We start from the raw sequence: 24,644 nt of genomic DNA on the forward strand, positions 1-24,644 counted from the left end.
ACAAGGTAAAACATCTGTCGTTCTGCCCCTGAACAAGGCAGTTAACCCACTGTTCCTAGGCCGTCATTGAAAATAATAATTTGTTCTTAACTGACTTGCCTTGTTAAATAAAGGTAAATAAAATAATATAAGATTTGTTTTACTGTGGATATAGATACATTTGTAACTGTTTCCTCCAGCATCTTCACAAGGTCCTTTGCTGTTGTTCTGGGATTGATTTGCACTTTTCGCACCAAAGTACGTTCATATCTAGGAGACAGGACGCGTCTCCTTCCTGAGTGGTATGAACGCTGCGTGGTCCCATGGTGTTTACACCTGCGTACTATTGTTTGTACAGATGAACGTGGTACCTTCAGTTGTTTGGAAATTGCTCCCAAGGATGAACCAGACTTGTGGAGGTCTACAATTGTTTTTCTGAGGTCTTGGCTGATTTCTTTTGATTTTCCTATGATGTCAAGCAAAGAGACAATGAGTTTGAAGGTAGGCCTTAAAATACATCCACAGGCACACCTCCAATTGACTCAAATGATGTCAATTAGCCTATCAGAAGCTTCTAAAGCCATGACATAATTTTCTGGAATTTTCCAAGCTGTTTAAAGGCACAGTCAACTCAGTGTATGTAAACTTCTGACCCACTGTAATTGTTAATAAGTGAATTATAAGTGAAATAATCTGTCTGTAAACAATTGTAGGAAAAATGACTTGTGTCATGTACAAAGTAGATGTCCTAACCGACTTGCCAAAACTATAGTTTGATAATAACAAGAAATTTGTGGAGTGGTTGAAAAACAAGTTTTAATGACTCCAACCGAAGTGTATGTAAACTTCCGACCTAAACTGTATCTTCCTCACTAACTTTAAGCGTCAGCTGTCAAAGCAGCTTACCGATCGCTGCAGCTGTACACAGCCCATCTGTATATAGCCCATCCAACCAACTACCTACCTCATCCCCATATTTGTTTTTCTGCTCTTTTGCACACCAGTATTTCTACTTGCACATCCTCATCTGCACACTTATCACTCGTGTAAATTGCTAAATTGTAATTACTTTGCCACTATTGGCCTATTTATTGCCTTACCTCCTTACTTCATTTGCACACACTGTATACATATTTTTCTATTGTGTTATTGACTGTACGTTTGTTTATCCCATGTGTATCTCTGTGTTGTTGTTTTTGTCGCAATGCTTTGCTTTATCTTGGCCAGGTCGCAGTTGTAAATGAGAACTTTTTCTCAGCTGGTCTAAATAAAGATGAAATAAAATAAATAAAACATTTACATTTCGGAAACGTAAAACGTCTGATAATAAACAGCACGCTCTGTTGACAGCAGTGACTTTTGAGGAATTAACATGACACAAGCTGAATTTACTGTGAAAAGCGTTTACTAAAATGAGATAATAATGTCTCAAAATTGGCCATTTTACAAGGGTAAAAGCTCCAATAACTTTTAAAAAGATTACGATAGAGAAATTAGGTTTGGACCATTGGTTTTCTTAGAGTAAACAATTATCACAACACAGAGGATGTAATATGGCATTTTCCCCCTAGATTGGCTTCCCTGTTGATTTTACCCACGCACCGCTACTGCAATTCAGGAAGTGATTCAATTATTATTTTTTTTAACCTTTTGTCATGAGTAGCTTCTCCATCACTTTATTAATTAGTCTGTATATAAAGGATCTCACAGGATAGCACGCATATCACAGCTGCACTTGGTTTGGGAGACACAAAAAACAAGGACAGACAAACTCTTCTCCTTCATGTCATTTACCATACGATTCATTCCTCAGTAGAGCAATGTCGACTTTTTCCAAGACTCCAAAAATGACTCCTTTTGACAGGTGGCACATCAATGCAAGACACATTATATTCATACATTTGGTTGAGACACGCCTTTTCTGATCAGCAGAAACGCACTACATGGAGACGGATTCACCAAGTCTGGCATAGGCCTACATTTGTTTTTCCAAAAAACGCAGGAATATCAGATAAAATGGGATATGATCAGAATCCACACATTTTTCTCCTTTTCCCATTCTTTTGGACAAAAATCCACTCATCCTTTTTTACACCGCCATCCGATTCAAGTTCCACATCCGCTTCCACCTTGTCGCCTAGCCGCACCCACTTCTGTTTACACTGAAGAGAAAGTATCTTATTGGTTGGCGTCATAGCTCAAAGGGTGTGGTTAAATGAAAAAGTTATTTACGCTGTTCTTTGAAATAAGGTACTGCTTATTACATTACACATCAAATCTCCTATGATCAGGATCTTTCAAGCTGAGCGCAGACTTGTTTAGCAAGAATACAGTAGAAAATAATAATTACTTTATTCCATCTACATCACCTCAGTAAGGTCAATATTAAACTGTCCTTTATTCTAGCCTAGTCTCTCTAAAAACAGGTACACAAGCCTATTTTAAATGACAAGTTAACCACATAATTCATAAAATCTTTGTTAATTACCCTCTTACCCCAAGACACTTCACATGATAATTATAATATGTCAGCTAAAGAATGGTTCCCAGATATCCCATGTGTACATCTGAAGACAAACTGCTACGATTTCTCACCATTGTGGACACTCCTATGTCTGATAATGTTACTCAGTTTGCACTTGAAGGGCTTATCCTTAGTGTGAACGGTCTGGTGCTTCTTCACATAGTTCGCCTCAGCAAAGCGCTTTACACACGTGAGGCAGGCATTCGGCTTGTCTGTGTCCGTCCTAATGCTCGGCCTCCCATGATGTGACCCAATGACATCAGAGGAGGTAGAAGCAGGAGCCACGCTCAGGTGGTTAGTCTTTGAGCTCCCTCCTTGACCTCTAGTCATTGTTTGGGTGTTGTTGGCATTGTGTGCTTGCTGTGTTATAGGCTAGGTACCTCTTGTGGTGAATGCCCATCCTGACCCTGTCTGTATTGGTGGGGTAACTGAGGAAGGCTAAACCCAGATTCAGGCCCAGGCCTTGTAGGAACCCAGTCACCAGGCATTAGACAGGACCCTGAAAGAGAAGACATACTTTATTTGTTTTTGGCTTTTTTTTTAAGTGACAAATTCTGTATCACTTACTATACACTATACGTTGTCCGTGTGTATTTTCTGCTGGTGTATCCTGAGGTAGCTCCTCTCCGAGAAACTCTTTCCCCAGTGCGTACAGGCCTTTCCCCCGTGTGGACCTTCAGGTGTATCTTCAGATGGTGCTGGTGGGAGAACCTCTTCTCACACTGGGGGCAGCTGTAAGGCTTCTCCCCTGTGTGGACCCTCTGGTGCCTCTTCAAGTTGGACAATTGGGAGAAACTGGCCCGGCAAATATGACAGCTGAACGGTTTCTCCCCTGTGTGCATCCTCTGGTGGATCTCCACCTGTTTGGGGAAACTGAAGGCTTTCCCACAGAATGAACACGGGAAGCGCTTCTCTTTGCCACCAGATCTGCTGATAGCATTACTACTACTGTCATTTGTCAATGGGCTTGTGTAGCCATTTAGTGTTGAGGCAGTGGCATTGTCTGAGGTCTGGTTTAACATAAGGAGAGTGTGAGGAGGATGAAGGCCAGGGAGAGTCTGTGTTGTCGCAGGGTCCATGTTCCAGTTTATAGATCCTATAGAAGGCAGGCTGAAGGCAGCACCTGTTAGGGGGTTAACCTGAGGCCCAATCTGTCTCTCTGAATCACAACTATAGGAGCATGACGGAGCATCGCTAGCAGAGTCTGTGTCTGTCCTCTTCTGTCGCATACGGACACCTCCCCGTCCCTGCAGACCAAATCTACCCCTTGTCCTGGTCTCAGCCAGTCTGTTGTCATGGCGACTAAGTTTGGTTGTTGTTTTTTGTTCGACTGTCTGTTTCTGGTTGTGGTTAAAGGTGTTGTTCCCCACTCCAGACTTGAGGACGCTGTCCCATCCACTGACCTCCACTAAGTCACCTCTGGTCCTGGACTGGTCAGTGATTTTGTCCCCTGGGTCCTTGGCTGCACCAGTCTGGGAATCCAAGATGGCCACCCAGTCTCCTCTGTTTGCCTCCAGCCAGCCACCTGCAAGAAAAGGTTACAAAATAGACTTTACAAACATGGCGAATAGAGAATTCTACATATGCAGTTTTTTTTGTCAATTACCTGGAGAAGTTCATACAATATGTGTGTTTTTGTATGTAAACATAAGTTGTATTGATTTCATGAATGAATGAAGAAAAATATAAAATAAGCCAGGTGCATCACTATTCCCATTGAAGATATATTACTGTATGTAGGCTATATGTATTTCTCCCTTACCTTGCTCCCCCATCTTAAGTTCACGCAAATCAATACTCTCTGGTCCGTCTTCTATTGTCTCCTCTTTGACCAGCAACAGATCAGGCTTCCCATCCTCCATGTCTACTGACTGTAAGAGATACAGAGTGAGAGGATGTTGCATCAAGAAATCTGATATCAGCACCCTGCTATGGAGCATCTTCTGATTGGGCAATGAGGGATTGATATGAGTACTATGCAAGCATGTTAGTTGATGTGATACTTTGCAAGCGTGTTAGTTGATTTTACTTTCTGACACTCTTTAATGGTTTGATACTTCAAAGACATGATCCCTCACTTAAGACACAATTAATCAAGAACAGGGGCCATATCCACAAAGCCTCAGAGTAGAAAATTGGTCGTAAGTGCTGAGAAGAGAGACATTTTACTTCTACTCTTATGGGTAAAAATAAAAGCTATGCTTGAAGCCTCTTTAGTTATGAGTCCCACCTATTTGACCGATATCTAGGGGACCTCATGAGCTTTCCTAACCAGTTAAGAGTTATCAGCTTTCCTAACCAGTTATTTCCTAACCAGAGATATCAGCAGGTGTCTTGATAATATAAAAGGGCAGCGAGTCATTGGTTCCGGTGCCATAGACAGGAAATTGCTTTAGAGTTGTTGAAATAATGTATTGATATTTCTATATATATATATATATATATATAATCTAGACCTACATGCAACAGTATTCCCATGTAGGCCTGCGCTTTTGACAATGATTTCACGAGGTTTCATTCACATGATATGCCTAAATACTAACAACCACTAGGCTAATAAATAATCATACGTTGAGTGTACAAAACATTATGAATACTTGCTCTTTCCATGACAGACTGACCAGGTGAAAGCTATGATCCCTTATTCAAGTCATTTGTTAAATCCACTTCAATCAGATGAAGGGGAGGAAACATGTAAAAAAAAAAAAAAAAAAAACATTTTAAAGCCTTGAGGCATGGATTGTGTATGTGTGCCATTCAGAGGGTGAATGGGCAAGACAAAATATTGAAGTGCCTTTGAAGGGGTACAGTTTGATACAGTTTCCTGTGTGTATCAAGTATGGTCCACCACCAAAAGGACATCCAGCCAACTTGCCACAACTGATGGAAGCATTGGAGTCAACATGGGCCAGTATCCCTGAGGAACACTTTCGATACCTTGTTGAGTCCATGCCCTGACAAATTGAGGCTGTTCTGAAGGCAAAACTCAATTTTGGGAAGCTGTTCTTAATGTTTTGTACACAGTGTATTTTTCATAGATGGAGAAATAGCATCACAGACAAGGTCAGTCACAAAGTATAAAATCTCTATCTAACCGGTATCTTTTGATTAAATTGTCATTACCATATGTTTGTTAAAAATGTGTGTGCTTATCATCGTCTCAATGCAGCCATCTTCTGGCAACTCCTAACTGGTTAGGATACCTCTTGAGCTCTCTTAAATACACCTTGAGATAGGAATGTTGATAACCGGCTCTTACTCCTATGTGTAAAATTAGGACCAAATTTGCAAAACTGAAATTTCAGGCAGTTGGATAACTACGGGCCCTGGTCCCCACCTGTCTACATAGTGTTCTTTGAGGAAAATATCATGATTATTAGAAAGCAAATTACGGGCTCCTCTTTAAATCTGCGTATTCCTTCAAAGATCAGTTGTCCTGAGTCTGCACAACTCTGCCAGGACCTAGGATCAAGAGAGACACTCAAGTGTTTCAGTACTATATCATTTGACACAATGATGAAAATAATCATTGCCTCTAAACCTTCAAGCTGCATATTGGACCCTATTCCAACTAAACTACTGAAAGAGCTGCTTCCTGTGCTTGGCCCTACTATGTTGAACATAAACGGCTCTCTATCCACTGGATGTGTACCAAACTCACTAAAAGTGGCAGTAATAAAGCCAAACCTTGACCCAGAAAATATAAAAACTATCGGCCTATATCGAATCTTCCATTCCTCTCAAACATTTTAGAAAAGGCTGTTGCGCAGCAAATCACTGCCTTCCTGAAGACAAACAATGTATACGAGCCTCCCGGGTGGCGCAGTGGTTAAGGGCGCTGTACTGCAGCGCCAGATGTGCCATCAGAGTCCCTGGGTTCGCGCCCAGGCTCTGTCGTAACCGGCCGCGACCGGGAGGTCCATGGGGCGACGCACAATTGGCCTAGCGTCGCCCGGGTTAGGGAGGGCTTGGTCAGTAGGGGTGTCCTTGTCTCATCGCGCACCAGTGACTCCTGTGGCGGGCTGGGCGCAGTGTGCCCAGCCCGCTAACCAAGGTGGCCAGGTGCACGGTGTTTCCTCCGGCGCATTGGTGCGGCTGGCTTCCGGGTTGGATGCGTGCTGTGTTAAGAAGCAGTGCGGCTTGGTTGGGTTGTGTATCGGAGGACGCATGACTTTCAACCTTCGTCTCTCCCGAGCCCGTATGGGAGTTGTAGCGATGAGACAAGATAGTAGCTACTACAACAATTGGATACCACGAAAAAGGGCTAAAATAAAAAATAATAATAAAAAAAAAAAAAATGTATATGAAATGCTTCAGTCTGGTTTTAGACCCCATCATAGCACTGTGAAGGTGGTAAATTACCTTTTAATGGCATAAGACCGAGGCTCTGCATCTGACCTCGTTCTCCTAGACCTTAGTGCTGCTTTTGATACCATCGATCACCACATTCTTTTGGAGAGATTGGAAACCCAAATTGGTCTACACTGACAAGTTCTGGCCTGGTTTAGATCTTATCTGTCGGAAAGATATCAGTTTGACTCTGTGAATGGTTTGTCCTCTGACAAATCAACTGTACATTTCGGTGTTCCTCAAGGTTCTGTTTTAGAACCACTATTGTTTTCACTATATATTTTCCCTCTTGGGATGTCATTCGAAAACATGTTAACTTTCACTGCTATGCGGCTGACACACAGCTGTACATTTCAATGAAACATGGTGAAGCCCCAAAATTGCCCTCGCTAGAAGCCTGTGTTTCAGACATAAGGAAGTGGATGGCTGGAAACTTTCTACTTTTAAACTCGGACAAAACAGAGATGCTTGTTTTAGGTCCCAAGAAACAAAGAGATCTTCTGTTGAATCTGACAATTAATCTTAATGGTTGTACAGTCGTCTCAAATAAAACTGTGAAGGACCTCTGCGTTACTCTGGACCCTGATCTCTCTTTTGACGAACATATCAAGACTGTTTCAAGGACAGCTTTTTCCATCTACGTAATATTGCAAAAAATCAGAAACTTTCTGTCCAAAAATGATGCAGAAAAATGAATCCATGCTTTTGTTACTTCTAGGTTAGACTACTGCAATGCTCTACTTTCCGGCTACCCGGATAAAGCACTAAATAAACTTCAGTTAGTGCTAAATACGGCTGCTAGAATCCTGACTAGAACCAAACAGTTTGATAATATTACTCCAGTGCTAGCCTCCCTACACTGGCTTCCTGTCAAGGCAAGGGCTGATTTCAAGGTTTTACTGCTAACCTACAAAGCATTACATGGGCTTGCTCCTACCTATCTCTCTGATTTGGTCCTGCCGTATATACCTACACGTACTCTACGGTCACAGAACGCAGGCCTCCTAATTGTCCCTAGAATTTCTAAGCAAACAGCTGGAGGCAGGGCTTTCTCCTATAGAGCTCAATTTTTATGGAATGGTCTGCCTACCCATGTGAGAGGCGCAAACTCGGTCTCAACCTTTAAGTCTTTACTGAAGACTCATCTCTTCAGTGGGTCATATGATTGAGTGTAGTCTGGCCCAGGAGTGTGAAGGTGAACGGAAAGGCTCTGGAGTGTCTCCTGACCCCTCCTGTCTCAGCCTCCAGTATTTATGCTGCAGTACTTTATGTGTCGGGGGGCTAGGGTCAGTTTTTTATATCTCAAGTACTTCTCCTGTCCTATTCAGTGTCCTGTGTGAATTTAAGTGTGCTCTCTCTAATTCTCTCTTTCTTTCTCTCTCTCGGAGGACCTGAGCCCTAGGACCATGCATCAGGGCTACCTGACATGATGACTCCTTGCTGTCCCCAGTCCACCTGGCCGTGCTGCTGCTCCAGTTTCAACTGTTCTGCCTTATTCTTATTGGACCATGTTGGTCATTTATAAACATTTGAACATCTTGGCCATGTTCTGTTATAATCTCCACCCGGCACAGCCAGAAGAGGACTGGCCACCCCACATAGCCTGGTTCCTCTCTAGGTTTCTTCCTAGGTTTTGGCCTTTCTTGGGAGTTTTTTCTAGACAACGTGCTTCAACACCTGCATTGCTTGCTGTTTGGGGTTTTAGGCTGGGTTTCTGTACAGCACTTTGAGATATCAGCTGATGTACAAAGGGCTATATAAATACATTTGATTTGTTATTATTATGATCTAAAAGGCTAAACTGATCCTAGATCAGCACTCCTACTTTGAGAAGCTATGTGGATATGGGCCCTGACCTAATACCATTCAGACAGTAGTTTACAGTGGGCTCACCTCAGTGAGACTGTGTGTGGTCCTGTGCTGCTCAGCTGGTTCCTCTGTGGGTTCAGGAGGTGTAGTTTGGTTGTCCTCCATGATCATGGTCCCCTCAGTGTTCCCCAGACCCTCCTCACACCCCTCCTCCTTCACCAGCAGCACCTCTGGACCCTCCTCCTCCTGGAAGAGACAGGTGATACAGATTACACAGACATACACTCCCTCTGGTACGTACACACACAGTCGCACACACGTATAATAAACACACTTTTAGCAAGTGGAGGCCATACTTACGAACATTAGAACAGGTTTAAGTTCAAGGTTAAGTTTAAGCATCAGCCCATTAAAATCGTTGACATAGTGGCATGTGAGCAAAGGCTACATGTCAGCTGTTTCCATTACATAAGCTTGCAAATGTATCCCTATGCTAACCTATTACGCTAATCAGTTGGTCGCTTAAACTTAACCTTTAACTTTTTCTATTTTTTGCAAGTATGGCCCAGAGTGTTTATCAATCCCCACAACGTTTCAGCCCTATACTGTAATTACAGAATGACTTCATTGTTGTTAAACCCATCATGGTGGACATATGATGTGGGTAAAATTAAGTCAGGTATGATAAGTCAGTAGGTGTTTGTTAGTGTAATAGACTATATACGGTGTTTGTTAGTGTAATAGACTATATAGGGTGTTTGTTAGCGTAATAGACTACATGGTGTTTGTTAGTGTAATAGACGACAAGGTGTTTGTTAGTGTAATAGACTACAGGGCGTTTGTTAGCGTAATAGACGACAGGGTGTTTGTTAGCGTAATAGACGACAGGGTGTTTGTTAGTGTAATAGACTATATAAGGTGTTTGTTAGTGTAATAGACTATAGACTATCACCACCTGGGGGTTTGTTAGCATAATATACTACAGGGTGTTTGTTAGTGTAATAGACTACAGGGTGTTTGTTAGTGTAATACATGACAGGGTGTTTGTTAGTGTAATAGAATATATAGGGTGTTTGTTAGTGTAAATCAAATCAAATTTTATTTGTCACATACACATGGTTAGCAGTTGTTAATGCGAGTGTAGCGAAATGCTTGTGCTTTTAGTTGACAATGCAGTAATAACCAACGAGTAATCTAACCTAACAATTCCACAACTACTACCTTATACACACAAGTGTAAAGGAATAAAGAATATGTACATAAAGATATATGAATGAGTGATGGTACAGAACGGCATAGGCAAGATGCAGTAAATGGTATAGAGTACAGTATATACATATGAGATGAGTAATGTAGGGTATGTAAACATTGTATTAAGTGGCATTGTTTAAAGTGGCTAGTGATAACATTTTTTACATCAATTTCCATTATTAAAGTGGCTGGAGTCTAGTCAGTATGTTGGCAGCAGCCACTCAATGTTAGTGGTGGATGTTTAACAGTCTGATGGCCTTGAGATAGAAGCTGTTTTTCAGTCTCTCGGTCCCAGCTTTGATGCACCTGTACTGACCTCGCCTTCTGGATGATAGCGGGGTGAACAGGCAGTGGCTCGGGTGGTTGTTGTCCTTGATGATCTTTATGGCCTTCCTGTGACATCTGGTGGTGTAGGTATCCTGGAGGGAAGGTACCCTCTGGAGAGCTTTACGGTTGTGCCGTACCAGGCGGTGATACAGCCCGACAGGATGCTCTCGATTGTGCATCTGTAGAAGTTTGTGAGTGCTTTTGGTGACAAGCCAAAAGTGATGTGTGCGCCGAGGAACTTAAAACTTACTACCCTCTCCACTACTGTCCCGTCGATGTGGATAGGGGGGTGCTCCCTCTGCTGTTTCCTGAAGTCCACAATCATCTTCTTTGTTTTGTTGACATTGAGTGTGAGGTTATTTTCCGGACACCACACTCCGAGGGCCCTCACCTCCTCCCCGTAGGCCGTCTCGTCGTTGTTGGTAATCAAGCCTACCACTGTAGTGTCGTCCGCAAACTTGATGATTGAGTTGGAGGCGTGCATGGCCACGCAGTCGTGGGTGAACAGGGAGTACAGGAGAGGGCTCAGAAAGCACCCTTGTGGGGCCCCAGTGTTGAGGATCAGCGGGGTGGAGATGTTGTTACCTACCCTCACCACCTGGGGGCAGCCCGTCAGGAAGTCCAGTACCCAGTTGCACAGGGCGGGGTCGAGACCCAGGGTCTCGAGCTTGATGACGAGTTTGGAGGGTACTATGGTGTTAAATGCTGAGCTGTAGTCGATGAACAGCATTCTTACATAGGTATTCCTCTTGTCCAGATGGGTTAGGGCAGTGTGCAGTGTGGTTGCGATTGCGTCGTCTGTGGACCTATTGGGGCGGTAAGAAAATTGGAGTGAGTCTAGGGTGTCAGGTAGGGTTGAGGTGATATGGTCCTTGACTAGTCTCTCAAAGCACTTCATGATGACGGAAGTGAGTGCCAAGGGGCGGTAGTCGTTTAGCTCAGTTACCTTAGCTTTCTTGGGAACAGGAACAATGGTGGCCCTCTTGAAGCATGCGGGAACAGCAGACTGGGATAAGGATTGATTGAATATGTCCGTAAACACATCAGCCAGCTGGTCTGCGCATGCTCTGAGGACGCGGCTGGGGATGCCGTCTGGGCCTGTAGCCTTGCGAGGGTTAACATGTTTAAATGTTTTACTCACGCAAGACATCCTGGTCCGCGACGGGGCTGGTTTTATTTTTGTAATCCGTGATTGACTGTAGCCCCTGCCACATACCTCTTGTGTCTGAGCCGTTGAATTGCGACTCTACTTTGTCTCTATACTGACACTTAGCTTGTTTGATTGCCTTGCGGAAGGAATAGCTACACTGTTTGTATTCGGTCATGTTTCCGGTCACCTTGCCCTGGTTAAAAGCAGTGGTTTGCGCTTTCAGTTTCGCGCGAATGCTGCCATCAATCCACGGTTTCTGGTTTGGGAATGTTTTAATCGTTGCTGTGGGTATAACATCGCCGATGCACTTTCTAATGAACTCGGTCAGCGTATTCGTCAATGTTGTTGTTGGACGCAATGCGGAACATATCCCAATCCACGTGATCAAAGCAGTCTCGAAGCGTGGAATCAGATTGGTCGGACCAGCGTTGAACAGACCTGAGCGTGGGAGCTTCTTGTTTTAGTTTCTGTCTGTAGGCTGGAAGCAACAAAATGGAGTCGTGGTCAGCTTTTCTGAAAGGAGGGCGTGGAGGGCTTTATATGCATCGCGGAAGTTAGAATAACAATGATCCATGGTTTTACCAGCCCTGGTAGCACAATCGATATGCTGATAGAATTTAGGGAGTCTTGTTTTCAGATTAGCCTTGTCAAAATTCCCAGCAACAATGAATGCAGCCTCAGCCAGCAGCATACCACCCTGCATACCACTGCTGGCTTTCTTCTGAAGCTAAGCAGGGTTGGTACTGGTCAGTTCCTGGATGGGAGACCAGATACTGCTGGAAGTGGTGTTGGAGGGCCAGTAGGAGGCACTCTTTCCTCTGGTCTAAAAAAATATCTCAATGCCCGAGGGCAGTGATTGGGGACACTGCCCTGTGTAGGGTGCCGTTTTTCAGATGGGACGTTAAACGGGTGTCCTGACTCTCTGAGGTCATTAAAGAACCCATGGCACTTATCGTAAGAGTAGGGGTGTTAACCCCGGTGTCCTGGCTAAATTCCTAATCTGGTCACTTAATAATCCCCAGTTTACAATTGGCTCATTCATCCCCTCCTCTCCCCTGTAACTATTCCCCAGGTCGTTGCTGCAAATGAGAACGTGTTCTCAGTCAACTTACCTGGTAAAATAACGAATAAATAAAATCAGGATATGTGGTTTCCAGTTTACATAGAGTCAAATAAAGTTAGTTCAGGGCCGTCGATGTGTCTGCTTGGGGGGGAATATATACTGCTGTGATTATAATCGAAGAGAATTCACTTGGTAGATAATGCGGTCGACATTTGATTGTGAGGAATTATAAGTCAGGTGAACAGAAGGACTTGAGTTCCTGTATGTTGTTATGATCACACCAAGTCTCGTTAATCATAAGGCTCTTCTTACCAGAAAGATGCTTGTTTCTGTCGGCACAATGCGTGAAGAAACCAGCTGGCTGCACCGACTCCGTTAGCGTCTCTCGAGTGAGCCATGTTTTCGTGAAGCAAAGAACGTTAGTCTCTGATGTCTCTCTGGAATGCTACCCTTGCTCGGAGTTCATCAACCTTGTTGTCAAGAGACTGGACATTGGCGAGTAGTATGCTAGGGAGTGGTGCGCAATGTGCCCGTCTCCGGAGCCTGACCAGAAGACCGCTTTGTTTGCCCCTTTTACGGCGTCGTTGTTTTGGGTCGCCGGCTGGGATCCGATCCATTGTCCTGGGTGGAAGGCAAAACACAGGATCCGCTTCGGGAGAGTCATATTCCTGGTCGTAATGATGGTGAGTTGACGTTGCTCTTATATTCAGTAGTTCCTCCCGACTGTATGTAATGAAATGTAAGATTACCTGGGGTACCAATGTAAGAAATAACATGTAAAAAAAAAAAAAATACTGCATAGTTTCCTAGGAACGCGAAGCGAGGCAGCCATCTCTGTCGGCGCTGGGAGTACTCTAGACTATATAGGGTTTTTGTTAGCGTAGTAGACTACAGGGTGTTTGTTAGCGTAATAGACTATATAGGGTGTTTGTTAGCGTAATAGACTATAGGGTGTTTGTTAGCGTAATAGGCTATATAGGGTGTTAATGTAATAGACTATATAGGGTGTTAGTGTAATAGACTATATAGGGTGTGTGTTAGCGTAATAGACTATATAGGGTGTTTGTTAGTGTAATAAGACTATATAGGGTGTTTGTTAGTGTAATAGACTATACAGAGTATTTGTTAGTGTAATGAACTATACAAGGTATTTGTTAGTGTAATGGACTATATAGGGTGTTTGTTAATGTAATAGACTATATAGGGTGTTTGTTAGTGTAATAGGGTGTTAGTGTAATAGGGTGTTTATTAGTGTAATCGACTATATAGGGTGTTTGTTAGTGTAATAGACTATACAGGGTGTTTGTTAGTGTAATAGACGACAGGATGTTTGTTAGTGTAATCGACTATATAGGGTGTTTGTTAGTGTAATAAGACTATATAGGGTGTTTGTTAGTGTAATAGACTATATAGGGTGTTTGTTAGTGTAATAGGGTGTTAGTGTAATAGGGTGTTTATTAGTGTAATAGACTATTTGGGGTGTTTGTTAGTGTAATAGACTATATAGGGTGTTTGTTAGTTTAATAGACTATACAGGGTGTTTGTTAATGTAATAGACGACAGGATGTTTGTTAGTGTTATCGACTATATAGGGTGTTTGTTAGTGTAATAGACTATACAGGGTGTTTGTTAGTGTAATAGACAACAGGATGTTTGTTAGTGTAATCGACTATATAGGGTGTTTGTTAGTGTAATAAGACTATATAGGGTGTTTGTTAGTGTAATAAGACTATATAGGGTGTTTGTTAGTGTAATAAGACTATATAGGGTGTTTGTTAGTGTAATAGACGACAGGGTGTTTGTTAGTGTAATCGACTATATAGGGTGTTTGTTAGTGTAATAAGACTATATAGGGTGTTTGTTAGTGTAATAAGACTATATAGGGTGTTTGTTAGTGTAATAGACGACAGGGTGTTTGTTAGTGTAATCGACTATATAGGGTGTTTGTTAGTGTAATCGACTATATAGGGTGTTTGTTAGTGTAATAGACTATATAGGGTGTTTGTTAGTGTAATCGACTATATAGGGTGTTTGTTAGTGTAATCGACTATATAGGGTGTTTGTTAGTGTAATAGACTATATAGGGTGTTTGTTAGTGTAATCGACTATATAGGGTGTTTGTTAGTGTAATAGACTATACAGGGTGTTTGTTAGTGTAATAGACGACAGGATGTTTGTTAGTGTAATCGACTATATAGGGTGTTTGTTAGTGTAATAAGACTATATAGGGTGTTTGTTAGTGTAATAAGACTATATAGGGTGTTTGTTAGTGTAATAAGACTATATAGGGTGTTTGTTAGTGTAATAAGACTATATAGGGTGTTTGTTAGTGTAATAGACGACAGGGTGTTTGTTAGTGTAATCGACTATATAGGGTGTTTGTTAGTGTAATAAGACTATATAGGGTGTTTGTTAGTGTAATAAGACTATATAGGGTGTTTGTTAGTGTAATAGACGACAGGGTGTTTGTTAGTGTAATCGACTATATAGGGTGTTTGTTAGTGTAATCGACTATATAGGGTGTTTGTTAGTGTAATAGACTATATAGGGTGTTTGTTAGTGTAATCGACTATATAGGGTGTTTGTTAGTGTAATAGACTATACAGGGTGTTTGTTAGTGTAATAGACGACAGGATGTTTGTTAGTGTAATCGACTATATAGGGTGTTTGTTAGTGTAATAAGACTATATAGGGTGTTTGTTAGTGTAATAAGACTATATAGGGTGTTTGTTAGTGTAATAGACTATACAGGGTGTTTGTTAGTGTAATAGACGACAGGATGTTTGTTAGTGTAATCGACTATATAGGGTGTTTGTTAGTGTAATAGACTATATAGGGTGTTTGTTAGTGTAATAAGACTATATAGGGTGTTTGTTAGTGTAATAAGACTATATAGGGTGTTTGTTAGTGTAATAGACGACAGGGTGTTTGTTAGTGTAATCGACTATATAGGGTGTTTGTTAGTGTAATAGACTATATAGGGTGTTTGTTAGTGTAATAAGACTATATAGGGTGTTTGTTAGTGTAATAAGACTATATAGGGTGTTTGTTAGTGTAATAGACGACAGGGTGTTTGTTAGTGTAATCGACTATATAGGGTGTTTGTTAGTGTAATAGACTATATAGGGTGTTTGTTAGTGTAATCGACTATATAGGGTGTTTGTTAGTGTAATAAGACTATATAGGGTGTTTGTTAGTGTAATAAGACTATATAGGGTGTTTGTTAGTGTAATAAGACTATATAGGGTGTTTGTTAGTGTAATAGACTATACAGGGTGTTTGTTAGTGTAATAAGACTATATAGGGTGTTTGTTAGTGTAATAGACTATACAGGGTGTTTGTTAGTGTAATAAGACTATATAGGGTGTTTGTTAGTGTAATAAGACTATATAGGGTGTTTGTTAGTGTAATAGACGACAGGGTGTTTGTTAGTGTAATCGACTATATAGGGTGTTTGTTAGTGTAATAGACTATATAGGGTGTTTGTTAGTGTAATAAGACTATATAGGGTGTTTGTTAGTGTAATAAGACTATATAGGGTGTTTGTTAGTGTAATAGACGACAGGGTGTTTGTTAGTGTAATCGACTATATAGGGTGTTTGTTAGTGTAATAGACTATATAGGGTGTTTGTTAGTGTAATCGACTATATAGGGTGTTTGTTAGTGTAATAAGACTATATAGGGTGTTTGTTAGTGTAATAAGACTATATAGGGTGTTTGTTAGTGTAATAAGACTATATAGGGTGCTTGTTAGTGTAATAGACTATACAGGGTGTTTGTTAGTGTAATAGACGACAGGATGTTTGTTAGTGTAATCGACTATATAGGGTGTTTGTTAGTGTAATAAGACTATATAGGGTGTTTGTTAGTGTAATAGACGACAGGGTGTTTGTTAGTGTAATCGACTATATAGGGTGTTTGTTAGTGTAATAGACTATATAGGGTGTTTGTTAGTGTAATAAGACTATATAGGGTGTTTGTTAGTGTAATAAGACTATATAGGGTGTTTGTTAGTGTAATAGACGACAGGGTGTTTGTTAGTGTAATCGACTATATAGGGTGTTTGTTAGTGTAATCGACTATATAGGGTGTTTGTTAGTGTAATAGACTATATAGGGTGTTTGTTAGTGTAATCGACTATATAGGGTGTTTGTTAGTGTAATCGACTATATAGGGTGTTTGTTAGTGTAATAGACTATATAGGGTGTTTGTTAGTGTAATAGACTATATAGGGTGTTTGTTAGTGTAATAGACGACGGGGTGTTTGCTAGTGTAACAGACTATATAGGGTGTTAGCGTAACATACTATTTTGGGTCTTTGTTAACGTAATAGACTATATAGGGTGTTTGCTAGTGTAATAAAGTATAGAGCAGGGCTGCCCAACCCTCTTCCTGGAGATCTACTGTTCTGTAGGTTTTCATTCCAACCCTAATTTATCTGATTCAGCTAGGTAAGGTCTTGTTGAGCAGCTAACAAGTAAAATCAGGTGTGTTAAATTAGGGTTGGACTGAAAACCCTCAGGACTGTAGATCTCCAGGAAGAGGATTGTGCAGCCCTGCTATAGGATGTTTGTTAGTGTAATAGACTATATAGGGTGTTTGTTATTGTAATAGACGACAGGGTGTTTGTTAGTGTAATAGACTATAGGGTGTTTGTTAGCGTAATAGACTATATAGGGTGTTAGTGTAATAGACTATATAGGGTGTTAGTGTAATAGACTATATAGGGTGTTTGTTAGCGTAATAGACTATATAGGATGTTTGTTAGTGTAATAAGACTATATAGGGTGTTTGTTAGTGTAATAGACTATACAGAGTATTTGTTAGTGTAATGAACTATACAGGGTATTTGTTAGTGTAATGGACTATATAGGGTGTTTGTTAATGTAATAGACTATATAGGGTGTTTGTTAGTGTAATAGGGTGTTAGTGTAATAGGGTGTTTATTAGTGTAATAGACTATATAGGGTGTTTGTTAGTGTAATAGACTATACAGGGTGTTTGTTAGTGTAATAGACGACAGGATGTTTGTTAGTGTAATCGACTATATAGGGTGTTTGTTAGTGTAATAGACTATACAGGGTGTTTGTTAGTGTAATAGACGACATAATGTTTGTTAGTGTAATCGACTATATAGGGTGTTTGTTAGTGTAATAAGACTATATAGGGTGTTTGTTAGTGTAATAGACTATATAGGGTGTTTGTTAGTGTAATAAGACTATTTAGGGTGTTAGTGTAATAAGACTATATAGGGTGTTTGTTAGTGTAATAGACTATATAGGGTGTTTGTTAGTGTAATCGACTATATAGGGTGTTTGTTAGTGTAATAGACTATATAGGGTGTTTGTTAGTGTAATAGACTATATAGGGTGTTTGTTAGTGTAATAGACGACGGGGTGTTTGCTAGTGTAACAGACTATATAGGGTGTTAGCGTAATAGACTATATAGGGTGTTTGCTAGTGTAACAGACTATATAGGGTGTTTGTTAGTGTAATCGACTATATAGGGTGTTTGTTAGTGTAATAGACTATATAGGGTGTTTGCTAGTGTAACAGACTATATAGGGTGTTTGTTAGTGTAATAGACGACGGGGTGTTTGCTAGTGTAACAGACTATATAGGGTGTTAGCGTAATATACTATATAGGGTGTTTGCTAGTGTAATAAAGTATAGAGCAGGGCTGCCCAACCCTCTTCCTGGTGATCTACTGTCCTGTAGGTTTTCATTCCAACCCTAATTTATCTGATTCAGCTAGGTAAGGTCTTGTTGAGCAGCTAACAAGTAGAATCAGGTGTGTTAAATTAGGGTTGGACTGAAAACCCTCAGGACTGTAGATCTCCAGGAAGAGGGTTGTGCAGCCCTGCTATAGGATGTTTGTTAGTGTAATAGACTATATAGGGTGTTTGTTAGTGTAATAGACGACAGGGTGTTTGTTAGTGTAATAGACGACAGGGTGTTTGTTAGTGTAATAGACTATATAGGGTGTTTGTTAGTGTAATAGACAACAGGGTGTTTGTTAGTGTAATAGACAACAGGGTGTTTGTTAGTGTAATAGACTATATAGGGTGTTTGTTAGTATAATAGACTATGGGTATATTTAGGAAGTGTATAGTGGTTATAAAGCGCTGTTGGGTGTATGCATAGCAGGGTGAGATCAGATGTGACGTCTGCTAAAGAGAGTCTCAATGAAAGTCAGAATGAAAAGTTCAATTTTGTGTTTACTAAATATAAACAAGTTTTAAATACACCATATGAAAACCACACATGCACGTCTCAACATAAAATCTGCATGAAGTTGATAAACTGCCTACATTTTCTAATTAACAGCGTTGGGGGGAATTTGTGAACATCATATAACCTACACAGTACAAACACAATATATAACAGACCTTTTAGGCTTATATATGCCTTATTTTTCACACAACGTCCGGATGCAATATTCTACACAGGAATATTCAACACTGAATGAAATCTGTTACTCTCGTTCTTCCAAATTCATCTGTGGATATTTCCTGCTGACAACACTGACAATTCATCTTTGTCTTTAATGTAGGGTTTGATCTAAACTAAATAAGCTATGAATAGGAATGGTTTTTATTTAGTGGAATGGTTTTTCTGCTGGTGTATCCTGAGGTAGCTCCTCTCTGAGAACCTCTTCCCACAGTGCGTACAGGCGAACGGCCTTTCTCCCGTGTGGACCTTCAGGTGCCTCTTCAGGCTGCTAGCCTGGGTGAAGCGGATATGACACTGGGGGCAGCTGTAGGGTTTCTCCCCTGTGTGAACCCTGTGGTGCCTTTTCAGATCACCAGCCTGTGTGAAGCGCATGTGACACTGGGTACAGCTGAAGGGTTTCACCCTTGTGTGGACCCTCTGGTGGATCTCCACTGTCTGGGGGCAGCTGAAGCCTTTGTTACAGAACATGCAGAGGAACTGTTTCTCTTTACTATTGCCTGATGTTGCTCCCCCTCCCTGAGCCTGGGCTCTAGCCCTGTCGTTTGAGTTCAATACCTCATCGAAAAGGACGCGGCCGTGTGAATTGGAATGCCCCATCGATGTGGACACTGGGTCTGGATCCCTGGGCGAGTGTAAAGGGGAGTGGGTCACGACATTTGGATTTGTCTCTAAGCTTTCCCTGTAATCTAAGAAACCTCTGCCCTGTGAGTGTCCGTCTCCTAGTTGACTATCTGCATTCCATGTGGGAGAAACGTCACCTTCCACTTTCACAGTCACTTCATCTACAACCAGACCCTCCCTTTTCTTATCTAGGCCCCCTTCTGAGTATACACTACTACTGTACCAGTCCCCTCTAGACAGATCAGTTTGTATCTCTAATCCCAAGGATATGTTGCCAGGGTCCATCTCTGTAGTGTAATAAGACAGATCATTGCCAGTCTCTAATGCGTCTCCTGAGTCCGGATGGGAATGAACCGTCCTCAGGCTTGTGTTACCGTAAAGTAAAGACTCTGAGCTGGAAGCAGGACGACAGCCCAGTGGCCCCAGCCCCAGTCTCTCTGGGTCTGATCTGTGGTCAGATCCTGTGTGTAAAAGCCTTTGTGTTACAGTTAAATTCTCGGTGTCTGTCTCTGACTTGAGGACGGCGTTCGGAGTTCCACTGACCTCCGTGATGTTGCATCGGGTCCTGGGCTGGGGGGCGGGGGCAAGGTCCTCCGTGGCTACAGGGGGCGCTACTACAGCCGCTGCTCCAGTCTGGATGTCTCTGCTGTGTTGTGGGTCCTCCTCTCCTTCAGACTTCTCCTGCTTGACCAGAGATGATCCTTCAGGACCTGCAGCCTCTGCATCTGCAGACTGACAAGAGGTTATTATTCATGAGTAGAATTGGAAGGGATGTAACTATTTAACCAAAACGCAACGGTCCCAATTGAAACGTTTCAGATACAACTGCATTGGTCCGCGGATCCCAAACCGATCCAAATGTAGCACGCTTCGGTCAGAAAGTCCATTCAAACATTACGAAGCACTGATTCACTAACATGTTACTTTATTTCTACCTTACCATACCTCATCTTTTGTCACAACTAATGCGTCCTCTATTCAGTGTCAAACTAAGAATATGCCTGTGTCGACAGTCATTGGTCTACAAGTCAGCTTGCATGCCGAACAACCCCAGGAAATATCAGTAGCCTAGTTAAGCTGCTGAACGGGGGTTTACAATAGATTTGAGTTTCGATTGTTCAGGTTCACCATCAGCAATACGTTTTGGTAGTTTTGCTTCGAACAATCAGTGTATATGGTCATTTTTAGATATACAGGGTAAAGTTCATCATTTCAGATTGAGGACAGCAATCTGGCGCACTTTTTTTAACAATCAATATTGATACATTACGAGCTTCAACACTTCAACTGCAAACATGACAAGTTAATTAGTAGGTGTTGGTGATTTCAGAACCAAAGTGGGGACACAAAAACACATTGACCCCCCTAATCGGATAGTGGTACAGACCTAGACTCCCATTTGGTTCAGATCATGTGCCTAGTACAGTTCAAATCGGAAGTTTACATACACTTAGGATGGAGTCATTAAAACTTGCTTTTCATCCACTCCACAAATTTCTTGTTAACAAACTATAGTTTTAGCAAGTCGGTTAGGACATCTATTTTGTGCATGACAAGTAATTTTTCCAAATTGTTTACAGACATTTTTTCACTTATAATTCATTGTATCACAATTCCAGTGGGTCGGAAGTTTACATACACTAAGTTGACTGTACCTTTAAACAGCTTGGAAAATTCCAGAAAATGTCATGGCGTTAGAAGCTTCTGATAGGCTAATTGACATAATTTGAGTCAATTGGAGGTGTACCTGTGGATGTATTTCAAGGCCTACCTTCAAACTCAGTGCCTCTTTGCTCGACATCATGGGAAAATCAAAAGAAATCAGCCAAGATCTCAGAAAAAAAATTGTAGACCTCCACAAGTCTGGTTCATCTTTGGGAGCAATTTCCAAATGCCTGAAGGGACCACGTTCATCTGTACAAACAATAGTACGCAAGTATAAACACCATGGGACCACGCAGCCATCATACCGCTCAGGAAGGAGATGCGTTCTGTCTCCTAGAGATGAACGTACTTTGGTGCGAAAAGTACAAATCAATCCCAGAACAACAGCAAAGGACCTTGTGAAGATGCTGGAGATGACAGGTACAAACGTATTTATATCCACAGTAAAAACAAATCCTATATCGACATAACCTGAAAGGCCGCTCAGCAAGGAAGAAGCCACTGCTCCAAAACCGCCATAAAAAAAGCCAGACTACGGTTTGCTACTGCAAATGGGGACAAAGATTGTACTTTTTGGAGAAATGTCCTCTGGTCTGATGAAACAAAAATAGAACTGTTTGGCCGTAATGACCATTGTTATGTTTGGAGGAAAAAGGGGGAGGCTTGCAAGCCAAAGAACACTGTCCCAACCATGAAGCACGGGGGTGGCAGCATCATGATGTGGGGGTGCTTTGCTGCAGGAGGGACTGGTGCACTTCACAAAAAAGATGACATCATGAGGATGGAAAATGATGTGGATACATTGAAGCAACATTTCAAGACATCAGTCAGGAAGTTAATACTTGGTCCCAAATGGGTCTTCCAAATGGACAATGACCCCAAGCATACTTCCAAAGTTGTGGCAAAATGGCTTAAGGACAACAAAGTCAAGGTATTGGAGTGGCTATCATAAAGCTCTGACCTCAATCCCATAGAAAATTTGTGGGTAGAACTGAAAAAGTGTGTGCGAGCAAGGAGGCCTACAAACCTGACTCAGTTACACCAGCTCTGTCAGGAGGAATGGGACAAAATTCACCCAACTTATTGTGGTAAGCTTGTGGAAGGCTACCCGAAACATTTGACCCAAGTTAAACAATTTAAAGCCAATGCTACCAAATACTAATTGAGTGTATGTAAACTTCTGACCCACTGGGAATGTGATGAAAGAAATAAAAGCTGAAATAAATCACTATTATTCTGACATTTCACATTCTTAAAATAAAGTGGTGATCCTAACTGACCTAAGACAGGGAATTTTTACTAGGATTAAATGTCAGGAATTGTGAAAAACTGAGCTCAAATGTATTTGGCTAAGGTATGTAAACTTCCATCTGTAAAATCCACAGAAGATGACTGAACAAGGAGAGATTACTAGAAACCAACTCGGTTTCCCCTGGTATCTGTGGATTCATTGTTAGAGTAGAGAACACATTTTCTGTGACTCAAAGTGGGTCGATATTCTTCAGATCCAGACCAAAAAATATATTTATATCCCAGGACAAATTAGCTAGCAACAGCAAGATAGCTAGCTAAATGTCCATGAATGTTTCATATGTGTTGTGGTGGAAATTCAACACCAGGGACACCTGAAGTCAATCTTAACATGAATAACTATTTAATATCAGCAAGCTGGAGAGGTTACAACAAACCCGTACAAGTCTATAAGAAGCTCCGTTGGGGCGGTCCCAACAGTTGTCTTATATATGGCAACGCACAGACAAGTTATATTTGCATGATTTAACATAATTAATTAATCACTACCGGTGCCTCACGAGGCTCTCTCTCTCCAAGTTGAGATCTTGAAACAGATACCTCTTTTGTTCCCATAGCAATATTCTGGGCGTACTGCCAAGTTGAGGAACAGTGATAATGAGGGTTTCTCCATACACAATCAGTCCGTCACCTGCTTGAACCTTTCTAATTAGTTATTAAAAAGTAGCATTGATTCGATACATAAAAATAACATTTCCCTCACCGAGTAACAACTGGTCCCCAAATTAATATAGTTGGTTCAGAGTTCACTTTGATATTTCAACCTGCGTGTCCTGATCGTGTCTGGTGTGGATACACAAAATCAACATGCGCGCGATGGCGCACACGTGTGGCCGGTGTAGTCAGCATGTAAGAATTGGATAACAATGTCATAGGGAAGTCTCACAAGCTCCCCATTGGCAGATAAATAAGGATGTACATGTAAGCAAGTGAATAGCTGAGGGAAGCCTTTGAAATAAATGGGCCACATCTGATTTACAAAGTAACTGTAATTTGCAATGCAACACTATTACACTGACCTCTATCATGATAATGTGCTGGGTTGAGGTTCCACTCCCCTCATCAACAGTGATTGGTTGGTCATCTCTCCATTTATTGTGTCCCGCTGGCTTAACAAAGCTCCTGTGGCCTCCAGTGAGATTTCCTTCACCTGAGAGAGTGATTGGGGGAAAGCGGAGGTTAAGTTAGCTACTGTCAATGCTCAAAGCTATATTGTACACTCTTGATCATGTCTAGAATTGGCAAGGATGCAAGGTAACACTTCTCATAACTTCTTGATATACTATTTATTGATTGATGTATTATGATCCATGCATCACATTGTTTTCAATGAGTAAATAACAGGAAATGCAGTAAATCAAGAATCTGGTTAGGTTATAATAGTCTCTTTACGCAAGATATCTAGTTAAGTAATCTGGGGAATTATTACATACATACATTACAACACCCAATGATTTTTAACCATATATAGTATGTGGGTAACAAATCTAAAGTCACACATGCGCAGAGCGGAACGACAGGCCTCGGCATTCTGCAAAAATGTAACGTTACCTCTTGCCATTCCTCTGTATCGGTCGAAGATCTTGATGCTTCTTGGACTGGCGAGGACGCGCTCGCGTGACACCTTCAATTCCAGTAGCTGTAGTTTCCTTCGCAATGCCCTATTCTCTTTCTGGCTTTGAGTTATTTCCAAACGAAACACTGCATAGTCGTCGTCTACAACTTTACAGATCTCTGCCACGGCTGCATTCGCCAGCACCTCCATGATGGAGGCTATTTGAGTGTGAAAAACCATACAGTTATCCATTGTTAGCTACGCAGCTAGCTAGCTAGCGTTACCGAGATAACATATATCAAGCAAGTCCCGTCTCAAACGCGAAATCACTACATGGGGTATGTATATTATGTTATACTGTTAAATTATTCATATTTTGAGTTCCAGGTTGTTAATAAACGTCTAAAGTAAAACTCTTAACTGCGAAAACGTTATTGGTCACTGTTTACGCCAGCGCCTTGTCACGACACAAAAAAGTACTTCCGGGTCACGGATTTTCGAAATATTTCAAAATAAAAGTTCCCCATGTACTAGTAAAGTATCAACAACCTGTACTAATTCATATGTGAAACGTAATTGTCTAAAC

At 41.4% G+C, this 24,644-nt stretch overlaps 2 protein-coding genes and 1 pseudogene across 2 annotated transcripts in view; all 3 read right to left on the reverse strand.

Annotated features, from left to right (window-relative positions):
• LOC110498480 (zinc finger protein 184-like) overlaps positions 1-24,644 on the reverse strand; it is a 350,017-nt gene that overhangs the window by 221,939 nt on the left and 103,434 nt on the right. The gene's annotated exons all lie outside the window — the stretch shown is intronic.
• Positions 1-24,644, reverse strand: part of LOC110498492 (gastrula zinc finger protein 5-1) — an 89,768-nt gene that overhangs the window by 54,791 nt on the left and 10,333 nt on the right. The gene's annotated exons all lie outside the window — the stretch shown is intronic.
• Positions 1,372-24,546, reverse strand: LOC118941334 (annotated as a pseudogene).

Source organism: Oncorhynchus mykiss, chromosome 19 (assembly GCF_013265735.2).
Source record: "Oncorhynchus mykiss isolate Arlee chromosome 19, USDA_OmykA_1.1, whole genome shotgun sequence".
In the NCBI taxonomy this organism is placed as follows: Eukaryota; Metazoa; Chordata; class Actinopteri; order Salmoniformes; family Salmonidae; genus Oncorhynchus; species Oncorhynchus mykiss.